We start from the raw sequence: 13,650 nt of genomic DNA on the forward strand, positions 1-13,650 counted from the left end.
CAATGATTACGGCGGCTATCAGTTGTAGTACGCTATTTTCTGTCAAGCACCCAGAAGATGCTGAGGGCTATCAGTCATGCTGCACTATCGGCTGCCAGCTTAAGATTTAAAAAATAGATTTGTTCTGTATTCATTTGCTTCCCCCTCCCTCCATGAAATCAACGGCCTGCTAAACCCAGGGTTTTGAGTTCAATCTTTGCGGGGGGGCCATTCTGTGTGACAGTTGTTTGTGTTTCTCCCTGATGCACAGCCACCTTTGTTGATTTTAATTCCCTGTACCTGTACACCATGTCGTCACTCACCCCTCCCTCCGTCAGACAATAGTTTTGTGCCTTTTTTCAGACCAGACGCCATAGCACTGGGATCATGGAGCCCGCTCAGATCACCGCGGCAATTATGAGCACTATGAACACCACGCCCATTGTCCTGGAGTATATGCAGAGCCAGGACATGCCAAAGCAAAACCAGGGCCAGCCGATGAGGCGATTGCAGCACGGCGACGAGAGTGATGAGGAAATTGACATGGACATAGACCTCACAGAAGGTACAGGCCCCAGCAATGTGCAAATCACGGTGTTACTGGGGCAGGTACATGCCGTGGAACGCCGATTCTGGGCCCGGGAAACAAGCACAGACTGGTGGGACCGCATCGTGTTGCAGGTGTGGGACGAGTCCCAGTGGCTGCGAAACTTTCGCATACGTAAGGGCACTTTCATGGAACTTTGACTTGCTTTCCCCTGCCGTGAAGCACCAGAATACCAGGATGAGAGCAGCCCTCACAGTTGAGAAGCTAGTGGCGATAGCCCTGTGGAAGCTTGCAACGCCAGACAGCTACCGGTCAGTCGGGAATCAATTTGGAGTGGGCAAATCTACTGTGGGGGCTGCTGTGATCCAAGCTGCCAGGGCAATCAAAGACCTGGTGATATCAAGGGTAGTGACTCTGGGGAAACGTGCAGGCCATAGTGGATGGCTTTGCTGCAATGGGATTCCCAAACTGTGGTGGGGCAATAGACGGAACCCATATCCCTATCTTGTCACCGGAGCACCAAGCCACCGAGTACATAAACCGCAAGGGGTACTTTTCAATGCTGCTGCAAGCCCTGGTGGATCACAAGGGACGTTTCACCAACATCAACGTGGGATGGCCGGGAAAGGTACATGATGCTCACGTCTTCAGCCACTCTGGTCTGTTTCGAAAACTGGAGGAAGGGACTTTCTTCCCGGACCAGAAAATAACTTTGGGGATGTTGAAATGCCTATCGTGATCCTTGGGGACCCAGCCTACCCCTTAATGCCATGGCTCATGAAGCCGTATACAGGCAGCCTGGACAGGAGTCAGGACCTGTTCAACTACAGGCTGAGCAAGTGCCGAATGGTGGTGGAATGTGCATTTGGACGTTTAAAAGCGCCCTGGCGCAGCTTACTGACTCGCTCAGACCTCAGCGAAAAGAATATCCCCATTGTTATTGCTGCTTGCTGTGCGCTCCACAGTATCTGTGAGAGTAAGGGGGAGACATTTATGGCGGGGTGGGAGATTGAGGCAAATCGCCTGGCCGCTGATTACGCGCAGCCAGACACCAGGGCAGTTAGAAGAGCACAGCAGGGTGCGGTGTGCATCAGAGAAGCTTTGAAAACGAGTTTTGTGACTGGCCAGGCTACGGTGTGAAACTTCTGTTTGTTTCTCCTTGATGAACCCTCTACCCCCGGTTCACTCTACTTCCCTGTAAACCAACCACCCCACCCTCCCCTCCCACCTTTGAGCACTACTTGCAGAGGCAGTAAAGTCATTGTTACTTCACATTCATGCATTCTTTATTAATTCATCATACAACTAGGGGGGTAATTGCCAAGGTAGCCCGGGATGGGTGGGGGAGGAGGGAAGGAAAAGGACACATTGCAGTTTAAAACTTTAACTCTTATTGAAGGCCAGCCTTCTGATGCTCAGGCAATCATCTGGGGTGGAGTGACTGGGTGGCCGGAGGCCCCCCCACCGTGTTCTTGGACGTCTGGGTGAGGAGGCTATGGAACTTGGGGAAGAGGGCTGTTGGTTACACAGGGGCTGTAGCGGCGGTCTCTGCTCCTGCTGCCTTTCCTGCAGCTCAGCCATACGCTGGAGCATATCAGTTTGATGCTCCAGCAGCCGGAGCATCGACTCTTGCCTTCTGTCTGCAAGCTGCTGGCACCTATCATCTTCAGCCCGCCACTTGCTCTGTTCATCCTGCGATTCAGCCCGCCACCTCTCCTCTCGATCATACTGTGCTTTTCTGTAGTCTGATATTGACTGCCTCCATGCATTCTACTGTGCTCTGTCACCATGGGAGGACAGCTGGAGCTCTGAGAACATATCATCCCGAGTCCGCCGTTTTCTCCTTCTAATCTTTGCTAGCCTCTGTGAAAGAGAAACATTTGCAGCTGGTGGAGGAGAAGGGAGAGGTGGTTAAAAAAGACACATTTTAGAGAATGGGTACACTCTTTCACATTAAATTTTGCTGTTCACATTACACAGCACGTGCTTTCGTTACAAGATCGCATTTTTCCTCTTATATTGAGGGCCTGCCGGTTTGGTGTGAGAGATCACTCACGCAGTGCCAGGCAACAGATTTCGGCTTGCAGGCAGCCATGGTAAGCCTCAGTCTTTTGGCTTTTTTAACCTTAACATGTGGGAATGGTTTCAAACAGTAGCGCCCTCATTTCCCATACCAAGCACCCCTTGGGTTGGCCATTTAAAATGGGTTTGCAATGTAAAAGGAGGGGCTGCGGTTTCCGGGTTAACATGCAGCACAAACCCAACTATTCCCCCCCCCCACACACACACCCAATTCTCTGGGATGATCACTTCACCCCTCCCCCCCTACCGCGTGGCTAACAGCGGGGAACATTTCTGTTCAGCCGAGCAGGAACTGGCACCTCTGAATGTCACCTTAATAAAATCACCCCATTTCAACCAGGTGACCGTGAATGATATCACTCTCCTGAGGATAACAAAGAGAGATAAGGAATGGATGTTGTCTGCTTGCCAGCAAACACCGGGACCATACGCTGCCATGCTTTGTTATGCAATGATTCCAGACTATGTGCTACTGGCCTGGCGTGATAGGATAAGGCAGCCCTCCCCAGAAACCTTTTGCAAAGGCTTTGGGAGTACATGAAGGAGAGCTTTCTGGAGATGTCCCTGGAGGATTTCCGCTCCATCCCCATACACGTTAACAGACTTTTCCAGTAGCTGTACTGGCCGCGATTGCCAGGGCAAATTAATCCTTAATCATTAAACATGCTTGCTTTTAAACCATGTGTAATATTTAGAAAGGTACACTCACCAGAGGTCCCCTGTGTGCCCTCAGGGTCTGGGAGCACACCTTGGGTGAGTTCGGGGGTTATTGGTTCCAGGTCCAGGGTGACAAACATATCCTGGCTGTTGGGGAAATTGGTTTCTCCACTTCCTTGCTGCTGTGAGCTATCTACATTATCTTCATCCTCATCTTCCTCGGTCCCTAGTCTGTAGCAGTGCATGGGATTCTTCCATCCTAAGTGCAGGACTCTGCACTTGTCCTTGTTGAACCACATCAGATTTATTTTGGCCCAATTCTTTAATTTGTCTAGGTCCCTCTGTATCCTACCCCTACCCTCCAGCGTATCTACCACTCCCAGATCATTAATGAAGATATTGTACAAAACCGGGCTCAGGACCGACACTTGGGGCGGTTTGATACCGGCTGCCAACTAGACATGGAGCTATTGATCACTACCTGTTGAGCCCAATGATCTAGCCAGCTTTCTATCCACCTTCTAGTCCATTCATCCAGCCCATACTTCTTTAACTTGGTGGCAAGAATACTGTGGGAGACCATATCAAAAGCTTTGCTAAAGTCAAGGAATAACACGTCTACTGCTTTCCCCTCATCTACAGAGCCAGTTATCTCATCATAGAAGTCAATTAGGTAGTCAGGCATGACTTGCCCTTGGTGAATCCATGCTGACTTTTCCTGATCACTTTCCTCTAAGTGCTTCAGAATTGATTCCGTGAGGACCTGCTCCATGATTTTTCCAGTGACTGAGGTAAGGCTGACTGGCCTGTAGTTCCCCAGATCATCCTCCTTCCCTTTTTTAAAGATAGGCACTACATTTGCCTTTTTCCAATCATATAATTAATACATGCTACTTTCTAGATAAACATCATGACAGCAGTTTGTGAGGGGCAGTGAGTATGTCAGACCTGACAAGCGCTGACACAGTAGTAAACCACCAATGGGCCTCTCTGTCACCCTTACTCACAGGAGTAATTCTCTTTATTTCAGATTTTGTCACATGTCTAAGGATTAATGGAGTGGGATATGTGTGACTACTATTGTTATGCAAGAATACATGAAACATTTGCTGAAGTGTGAAAGCCAGATGCATCCCTGGTGTAACTACCTACTTCAATTGACTGGTTTTAAAATGATGTGCATTGTACATAATTGGGGCAGCAACAACTTGTGGTCATTAGATGAAAGTGGTTAAGTGTTGCATTATTAGTCTCAAAGGCAAAGACAAATTGGTTGAAATCCTGGCTCTACTAACCTCAGTGGAGCCAGGATTTCACCCATTCTATGGGTGTAGATACCTCAGATATACTAAATCGGGGTGGCCAACCTGTGGCTCCAGAGCCACATGCGGCTTTTCAGAAGTTAATATGCAGCTCCTTGTATAGGCACCAACTCCGGGGCTTGAGCTACAGGCACCAACTTCCCAATGTGCGGGGGGGTGCTCACTGCTCAATCCCTGGCTCTGACACAGGCCCTGCCCCCACTCCACCCCTTCCCACCCCCTCCCCTGAGCCTGCTATGCCCTCGTTCCTCCCCCTCCGAGCCTCCTGCATGCCACAAAACAGCTGATTGGGAGGTGCGGGGAGGGAGGGGGAGGCGCTGATCGTCGGGGCTGCCGGTGGGTGGGAGAGCTCATGGGGGTTGCTGATGTATTATTGTGGCTCTTTATCAACGTACATGGGTAAATTCTGGCTCCTTCTCAGACTCAGGTTGGCCACCCCTGTACTAAATGTTTAAGTATCAATATCTCTAGATTCCTTAATCGTTTGATATTCTCTAGTTTCCTTCAGATTCTTCTTCACTGCTAGTAGATTCTTCTCCAAATAAGTCTCTATCAGTAGAATTCACAGTGACTTTGGCACTTGATTTTTTCAAGATGATAAGAGCAGGGCTGTCACTCATACCTACAAGAATTGTCTTCCTGTCCAGCGCTACTGTTAGGCAGAAGATATTGCTGTCAGGTGTAAAGACCGACATAACTGAACAGCTGTCCAAGTCCCACAGACTTACTTCACCTAAAAGAAATAAAGACGTCAGACCACTGTACATAATTTGTCCTAATTAAACCAAATGGACTGTTTCTGGCTGGACAGATATTGGTGGCTTCAAAACAAGCAGTTTTGATATTTGCATCGTGACTCTTGCTAGACTGCAGAGTTCATTAAGACTCTTACCTGAATACAGAATTCCACTAGAACTAGACAAACTCAATTCTGATTTGCAAAAACTTCTGCATAACAAAACCAAAACCTTGAGAATTTTTTCACAAAACTGAGTTGTCAAAACATCAGCTTTTAAATTAAAATGGTCATGTTTCTGAGCTTTGCAACCCTTGACCTGTCACCTGGATTGGCTGAAACTGATGTCTTCCCAAAACATTTTGGTTTTACCAAAAAAAAATTTTTTTGGGGTCTTTTTTAAATAAAAGTAAGGTCAAATTTTGTGCTTAGTCTTAAATTCCACCTCTTCCTTCCTAAGAAGGGCAATTCCATAAGGTCCTAGTCAGAGGGTACGTCCAGACTACCCGCCGATTCGGCAGATAGTAATCGATCTATTGGGGATTGATATATCGCGTCTCGTCTAGACACGATGTATCAATCCCTGAATGCGCTCCCGTCGATTCCGGAACTCCACCAGGGTGAGCGGCGGTAGCAGAGTCGACGGGGGAGCCGTGACTGTCGATTCCACACCATGAGGACCTGAGGTAAGTTGAAATAAGATACGTCAACTTCAGCTACGCTATTCCCGTAGCTGAAGTTGCGTATCTTACATAGACACCCCCCCCACCCCCCCAGTGTAGACCAGCCCAAAGATGCAAGTCTGCCTGTGAGCTCACAGTAAATATTTTCACATTGTGCTGCAAATGCCTAGGGTAAGCTGTCCTATTCATAACAATAGTGATGGCTGAACCATTACAGTACTTCCAAATGAGGCAGAGCCTTTGAACAGCAGGTTGAAATCACTTATTTCCTACCTCCCTATCTTCTGAATCACAGGTTGAGAAAGAGGGGTAAAATATATTTACAACTAACAACCTCCTCCTGTAATCTTATGGCTCAGACCAGACTCTTACTATTTTAGCTACTGGACTAGTTACATTAGCTGGTAGCAGAAGGCTGTGCTTTTTCTAGAGTAGGGGATGGATTGCTGGGTTGGGGTTAGTTTGGAAGGCGAGGGGGAGCCCAGTCTGGCTCTCATCTGGCCCAAGGGTGGGAAGTTCCTGTCTTGTTACCTTGAGAAGGGGGGATTGGCCATTGGCACCATGTGCACAGACCACCCCCCTTCCACCTGCTTCATGTGTCCCCCCCGGGGGAGGTGTAAAACGGGTTACTAGAGCCACATGCTGGGTTCAAGGGCTTACAATGGCCCTGCTCCCTTCTTACAACTCAGACCTCTCGTAATCTTACTAGCTTTACAAGAAGTTTTTGGCTTTAATACCACTAGAACAAATACAATTAAAGAGTTACAGTAAAGTCTCTCTTCATATTTATTATTCAGTCTTGATAGTACTTTTTGGAACAGGATGGAGAATAGAATTGTAGAAGGTTTAACTGCAGAATAGTAAGTTTCACAAACCTGCAGGTAGTACTGCTTTTGCCCCTCCTTCTAATATATGCAGTTTGCTGTTTATAGTGAGTTGAAGACTTTCATAACCTGGAATAATCTTGTGCCTATGATGAAATGTATCCCAAACTTTAATCCTAGGAACGATCAACCAAAAAATATACTTGGTCAATTTTGTAAGAAAAGCCACTCATGAAATACAAGTGACAGTTTTCCAGTGACCTGATGTTACCAGGTGGGGAACACTTGCAGCTCCTATTGAAGTCAGTGACCAACAAGAGTTAGGCAGCACAGCTCAGTTACCAAATACAGGTTACTCCTCTTATCAAAATGGGTTGTGGGGCATCTCTGAAAATTGGAAAACTGAAATTTTGATTTTTGGGGGTTTCTGAATTTCAGAGATCCCAGAATTTAGATAACTGTGATTTCTCTGTATCTAGAGAGAACTGTTCATGATCATTCTATCTTTAAGATTGTAATGAGAAATAGAAATCTGAGAAATTCACAATCCATTCAGGACATTCTGTAAACAGATTAAATTTGGACATATTTGGTTTAATTTATTCCCTCATCTTCAAATGTCACCCACATGAAAGAGCAACTATATTTAGTTAGTGTTGACTGTATAAAAATAGTTTATTAAACGTTAACTATTTTGAGGCTTTCCCCCGTAGTAACTAAACCACCCAACTCTTGCATTACAAATTTAAGGACCTCTGGGAGATTATTGGTAAAGAACATTATAACACATCTTTGGTAAAACTGTATTTAGTAATTGTCATATTGTTGAATAATGGGACAGAACTGAGATCCCTCTGCTCTGAATGCTTCAGCTAAAAGAATCTATGTTAGCTGTCATGGCTCTGAATCATAAGGCCCATAAGTGATTCTATCCAGCAAAGGGCAGGGTTACCAGGCACACAGCTAGTTTGTTACAAAAATAAGGAATTTAAAAATAGCTTTTCAAACCTCCTCCCTTCTGCCTTACTATGAATGTGCTACAGACTTTTGAAGCTTGCTTAGAAGATGAAATCTGATGCTTCAAAAGCGACACTTCAAGTGTTTCAGTTTCTCTGCAGATTAATTCAGAAGTGTTCTATTGCATACCTGTGGCTGCTGTCATGGAAACAATACCAGCTCAGGGAATTCAGGTCAGACAAAAGTCTATTAAATGATTCTAAAAGCTATCTGACCTGTTGTTAATGATCTGTCATTTGTGCTTGTTGGCATGAGCTACAGGGACAGTAGTGAGAATACTAGTAGATTTCTAAAGCTCTGCTCTGCAAAGAGCAAGAGAGTACAGTATTTGAACTACTGCTTTATTAACGCTTACTTTAAAAGGCTATTGAAATTTGCAGTGTTCATTAAACTGAAAACCTTTCCTAATCTAAGTCTCTCCATTCAACAAAAAAGGAACCTACTGAACATAAATAGTTTACTGAGGAAGGGATCTCTCGCCCCTTCCTGGCAAAGTTTGGGGTAATGCAGGATAACAAGACTGATGTTTTCAGATACATCCTTTATGAAGAAACTTCTACAGTAAAGTATTGATTGAGGAGTGAAACTACTGTTTGTAAAATAATAGGACCTACAAGCCCCAACTAAGATCAGGCAATATATAAACATATGATAAGACAGTCTCTGTCCCTAATATCTTACAACCTAAATAGATCAGTAGCGGCTAGTGTCACAGTAGTAACAGAGTCAAACCCAGGTCTCCAGTGACCAGGCCACCTCTAACTAAACAAATCACAGATTCTGAAATGGAATCATCTAGTAAAGAAGAAATTGACAGACATGCTTTCCTCAAACTGTATTCTCCCTAGAGACTGGTGGCACTGTTAAGTTTCCTACTTTCCTTTTTGATATAATCACAACTAGCTTCTTCTGATAACTTCAACTCTTTCCCCAGATTACTGCACAGACTTTGTTCCCTTCTTTTTCCTTGCTCTAGTGGCTTCATTAGGCACATCACTGAGTGCTCTATTTGTTGTTCATCATAGGTGGTTAAGACTGTGCTGTAACTAAATTTTAAATTAATTATATTTTGTCACAATTAGCTGTTTCTGCAGTATAGCTACTGGACATTAATATCTACTTTTACTTAACAGCTAGCTTTATATTTAAAATTTTAATTCTAAAAACCCTCCACAAATAATCTTGTCCTGGATCCCCAAAGATACTTTGGCATTGCTGTGCCTAACCTTTAGGCACCTTGAAAAATCACAGGAACATCACTGTGATCAACAAGGATTGAGTTAGGCACCTAGGCTCCCTATCCAATAAGTGGGAAGATATCGTCACCTCAAAATGCAATGGGCAAAAGCTAGCACCCTACCTTCAGCAACTCCCTAAACAATGGGGTATGCTAATGACAGGTGTGTGCTAACCCTGACCCCTCTTGGAGACAGGGGTCTATCTCTGCTTAGTGATCCACAAAGGGGAACCTGTCTCCTTAGGTGCCTAAGACGTTTCTTGCAGAAATTAGTTAGGTGTCTGCCTTGCTCCATGCAAAATGGCCAGAGGAAGATAACTTTTAACCCTGTATGTAGAGCACTCACCTGGGATATGGGAGACCCAGGTTCAATTCCTTCCTCCTCAGGCAGAAGGGGAGAGAAGGTTTGAACAGGGGTCTCCCAGTGCCCTAACCACTGAGAGATGGGCTATTCTGAGGAGGGGGCTTCCTCAGAGAACGTAACAATGACGCTGTAGTGCAATGGTTAGGGCACCCACCTGGGAGGTGCGCATAGGGTTGCCAACCCTCCAGGAATTAAAGATTAATCTTTTTAATTAAAGAGTTCGTCGTGATGAAACCTCCAGGAATACGTCCAACCAAAACTGGCAACCCTAGGTGGAAGACCCAGGGTCTGGTCTCCCTGCTCCACTCACTCTTTCAATATTTATCCACAGTGGAATAGCTTCCACAGGAGAGACTGAGGGAGCCCCACATTAGAATAACCCATAACTCAGTGGTCAGAGCACTCCTGAGAGGTGGGAGACCCTTGCTCCTCTGCTCATAGACTCATAGACTTTAAGGTCAGAAGGGACCATTATGATCATCTAGTCTGACCTCCCGCATGATGCAGGCCACAAAAGCTGACCCACCCCCTTTCCCTTGACTCAGCTGTTGAAGTCCCCAAATCCTGTGATTTAAAGACTTCAACCTCCCATGCTGCGGAGGAAGGCGAAAAACCTCCAGGGCCTCTGCCAATCTACCCTGGAGGAAAATTCCTTCCCGACCCCAAATATGGCGATCAGTAGAACCCCGAGCATGCAGGCAAGATTCTCCAGCCAGACCCTCATTGACCATTGATACTATTTACCAGCGATGGCATGCTATTGATTAATTGACTAAAATCACGTTATCTCATCAAACCATTCCCTCCATAAACTTATCTAGCTTTTGATTAATTGACTAAAATCACGTTATCTCATCAAACCATTCCCTCCATAAACTTATCTAGCTTAATCTTAAAGCCAGAGAGGTCTTTTGCCCCCACTGTTTCCCTCGGAAGGCTGTTCCAAAATTTCACCCCTCTGATGGTTAGAAACCTTCATCTAATTTCAAGCCTAAACTTCCTCACGGCCAGTTTATATCCATTCGTTCTCGTATCCACATTAGTACTGAGCTGAAATAATCTCTCCCTCCCTGGTATTTATCCCTCTGATATATTTAAAGAGAGCAATCATATCCCCCCTCAGCCTTCTTTTGGTTAGGGTAAACAAACCGAGCTCCTCGAGTCTCCTTTCATACGACAGGTTTTCCATTCCTCTGATCATCCTAGTGGCCCTTCTCTGTACCGTTCCAGTTTGAGTTCATCCTTTTTAAACGTGGGAGACCAGAACTGCACACAGTACTCCAAATGAGGTCTCACCAGTGCCTTGTATAACGGAAGCAGCACCTCCTTATCCCTACTAGATATACCTCGCCTAATGCATCCCAAGACCGCATTAGCTTTTTTCACGGCCACGTCACATTGCCGACTCATAGTTATCCTGCGGTCAACCAGGACTCCGAGGTCTTTCTCCTCCTCTGTTACTTCCAACCGATGCGTCCCCAGCTTATAACTAAAATTCTTGTTAGTCATCCCTAAATGCACCACCTTACACTTTTCACTATTAAATTTCATCCTATTTCTATTACTCCAATTTACACGGTCATCCAAGTCTCCCTGCAGAATATCCCGATCCTTCTCCGAATTGGCAATACCTCCCAACTTTGTGTCATCCGCAAACTTTATCAGCCCACTCCTACATTTGGTTCCGAGGTCAGTAATAAATAGATTAAATAAAATGGGACCCAAAACCGAACCTTGAGGAACTCCACTGGTGACCTCCCTCCAACCTGACAGTTCACCTTTCAGTATGACCCGCTGCAGTCTCCCCTTTAACCAGTTCCTTATCCACCTCTGGATTTTTATATCTATCCCCATCTTTTCCAATTTAACCAATAATTCCTCGTGCGGTACCGTATCAAACGCTTTACTGAAATCGAGGTATATTAGGTCCACTGCATTTCCCTTATCTAAAAAGTCTGTTACTTTCTCAAAGAAGGAGATCAGGTTGGTTTGGCACGATCTGCCTTTCGTAAAACCATCTTGTATTTTGTCACAATTGCCATTGACCCCAAGGTCCTTAACTACTTTCTCCTTCAAAATTTTTTCCAGGACCTTGCATACTACAGATGTTAAACTAACAGGCCTGAAGTTACCAGGGTAACTTTTTTCCCCTTTCTTGAAAATAGGAACCACATTAGCTATTCTCCAGTCCGACGGTACCACCCCCGAGTTTATAGATTCATTAAAAATTATCGCTAACGGGCTTGCAATTTCTCGCGCCAGTTCCTTCAATATTCTTGGATGAAGATCATCCGGTCCGCCCGATTTAGTTCTGTTAAGGTGTTCAAGTTTGGCTTCTACCTCGGATACTACTGCCTGAGAGGGGAATTGAACCTGGTTCTATCACAGTCCAAGTGAGTGCCCTAACCATTGGGCTAAAAGCTATAAAGGGGGTAGCATCACCTCCTGCTCCAGCCAGATTCTGAATGGGATCCAATCTGGTAGGTGGCCTCTGAGCATGCCAACTGGATCCAGCCCTACATGCGACTTAGGTGGCTGAATGCCTATCCTTCTCCTCTCCCCCGCACCTTTAACCTGGTTTGTGAATCATTCTGGGGCTTAGGTGGGAGATATGCACCCAGATGCCTAGAATGGGGCAACAGTGCACATGCCCAAAGGCAGAAACACTGGCGCCTAGGGAACTTTTTGCTATGCCAAGTGAGTTTAGATGCCCACAGAATTTCACAATGGCCTGCAGGATCAGGCTGCTGGATTCTGAACAGCTGGAACCCTTTGCCAGGTCTCCTTATTTTATTCCTATTTTCTTGTCAGTGTTTCAAGTAGTGATGAACAGGAAGCAATTGAAGTGCTCATTACTGCTCTTTCCCAACAAAGATTTTCACCAGACAGTGCATTTCGGCTGAGTGTACGACTACTATAAACAAATCCAGAGACTTTTGGATAGCAGATCTCCCCATTGAAATACAACCTGCCAAATAAGTTTTTGGTTTGTGTGCTATGTTGAGACAAAAATACAAGCACTGGTTTTAATTTAAAAATTTTTAAAAACTAGAGCTAGAACTATTTGCTGCCACTTGTGAGGGGGGAAAAAAGAGCAAAGTCGCATGTAGTAAAGCAGAATTCCCTTAACCAGGCACCGTGATAAACAAGAAGTGAGATAGTTGCACTGATGTTTTCCTCAGCAATGCATTTCACTTACTCTAAACAATCAAATGGCATACTTCGCGCTGTCTGAAAATCTATTCAAATGTAGTTTACTCCTCCTTAAAACTTTGACATTCCCCAGAGAAGAATATAAATAAATATAATGAGGGAGTTTTGTTCTCAGTGTTTTGTTTTTTTTGTGATTGTGGTCATAAATATTTGCACAGGAAGCTTGATTTGATCAGTTATGCTTATTCAATTAAGCAGAAACATGCCCTGTTACCGTTGTCTAATCCAACCAGCTTGAATATTGAATCATCACAATGCACACTGTTTATGGAAACTTGTGAACATCATAGAATGTGTTACTATTTATGTGCCCAATTCTATTATATAAAATAACTATCTGCATCAAGCCACTGCTTTAACCACTGAAAGGTTTCTGACATCTGTCTTATCACAAGGTACCTCTAAGCCTTGAGCATTGCTAAGGAATCAAATATAGAAATCCTGAAATTGGAAGAATACTGTTTGTATGACCAAACAAACAAACAAATCACATGACAAATTAACTCTTCTCACTTGCTTATTACACAGTGATAATCTCCATCAAGAATGCCAACATAATATTCAGACTTGAAATGTTAGAGAGCCATAATTTATTATTTTTTAAAAAAGACCAGCTTCTCTCCTTGGAGAAATCATTCCATTTACTTTGACGTGATTAACATATTAGCCCACTGAAATGTTACACTAATGGCTAAAGTAAAGTGGTTCTAACCTATTGCAATTTAACATCATCCCTGTCATTTTTATGGTATTCTAAGAATAGTAAGGTGAAAACATTGATTCGCAAGTCAAATTTAAGTGTACTACCATTTCAAGATTAGCAAGGAAATTTGTAATGGCAGATTGTGAGACCAGTATCTACCATGGAACCACATTAAACAGGACATAATAATTGATGCATGTGAGAACAGACTTCACTCCAGAACTAAATCAGCATCCTGTGTGCTGGTTATTTGTGATTAAATTCAATCTGAAATGTATTAAAAACG

General features: G+C 44.5%; 1 long non-coding RNA gene across 1 annotated transcript; it reads right to left on the reverse strand.

Annotated features, from left to right (window-relative positions):
- Nucleotides 1-1,794: 1,794 nt before the first annotated feature.
- On the reverse strand, nucleotides 1,795-13,650 carry LOC135983695 (uncharacterized). Its single transcript, XR_010601439.1, has 2 exons — nucleotides 3,318-13,650; nucleotides 1,795-2,412 (listed from the first exon to the last, which is right to left on the reverse strand). It is a non-coding gene; the product is annotated as an uncharacterized LOC135983695 (long non-coding RNA).

Source organism: Chrysemys picta, chromosome 5 (assembly GCF_011386835.1).
Source record: "Chrysemys picta bellii isolate R12L10 chromosome 5, ASM1138683v2, whole genome shotgun sequence".
NCBI classification, from domain to species: Eukaryota; Metazoa; Chordata; order Testudines; family Emydidae; genus Chrysemys; species Chrysemys picta.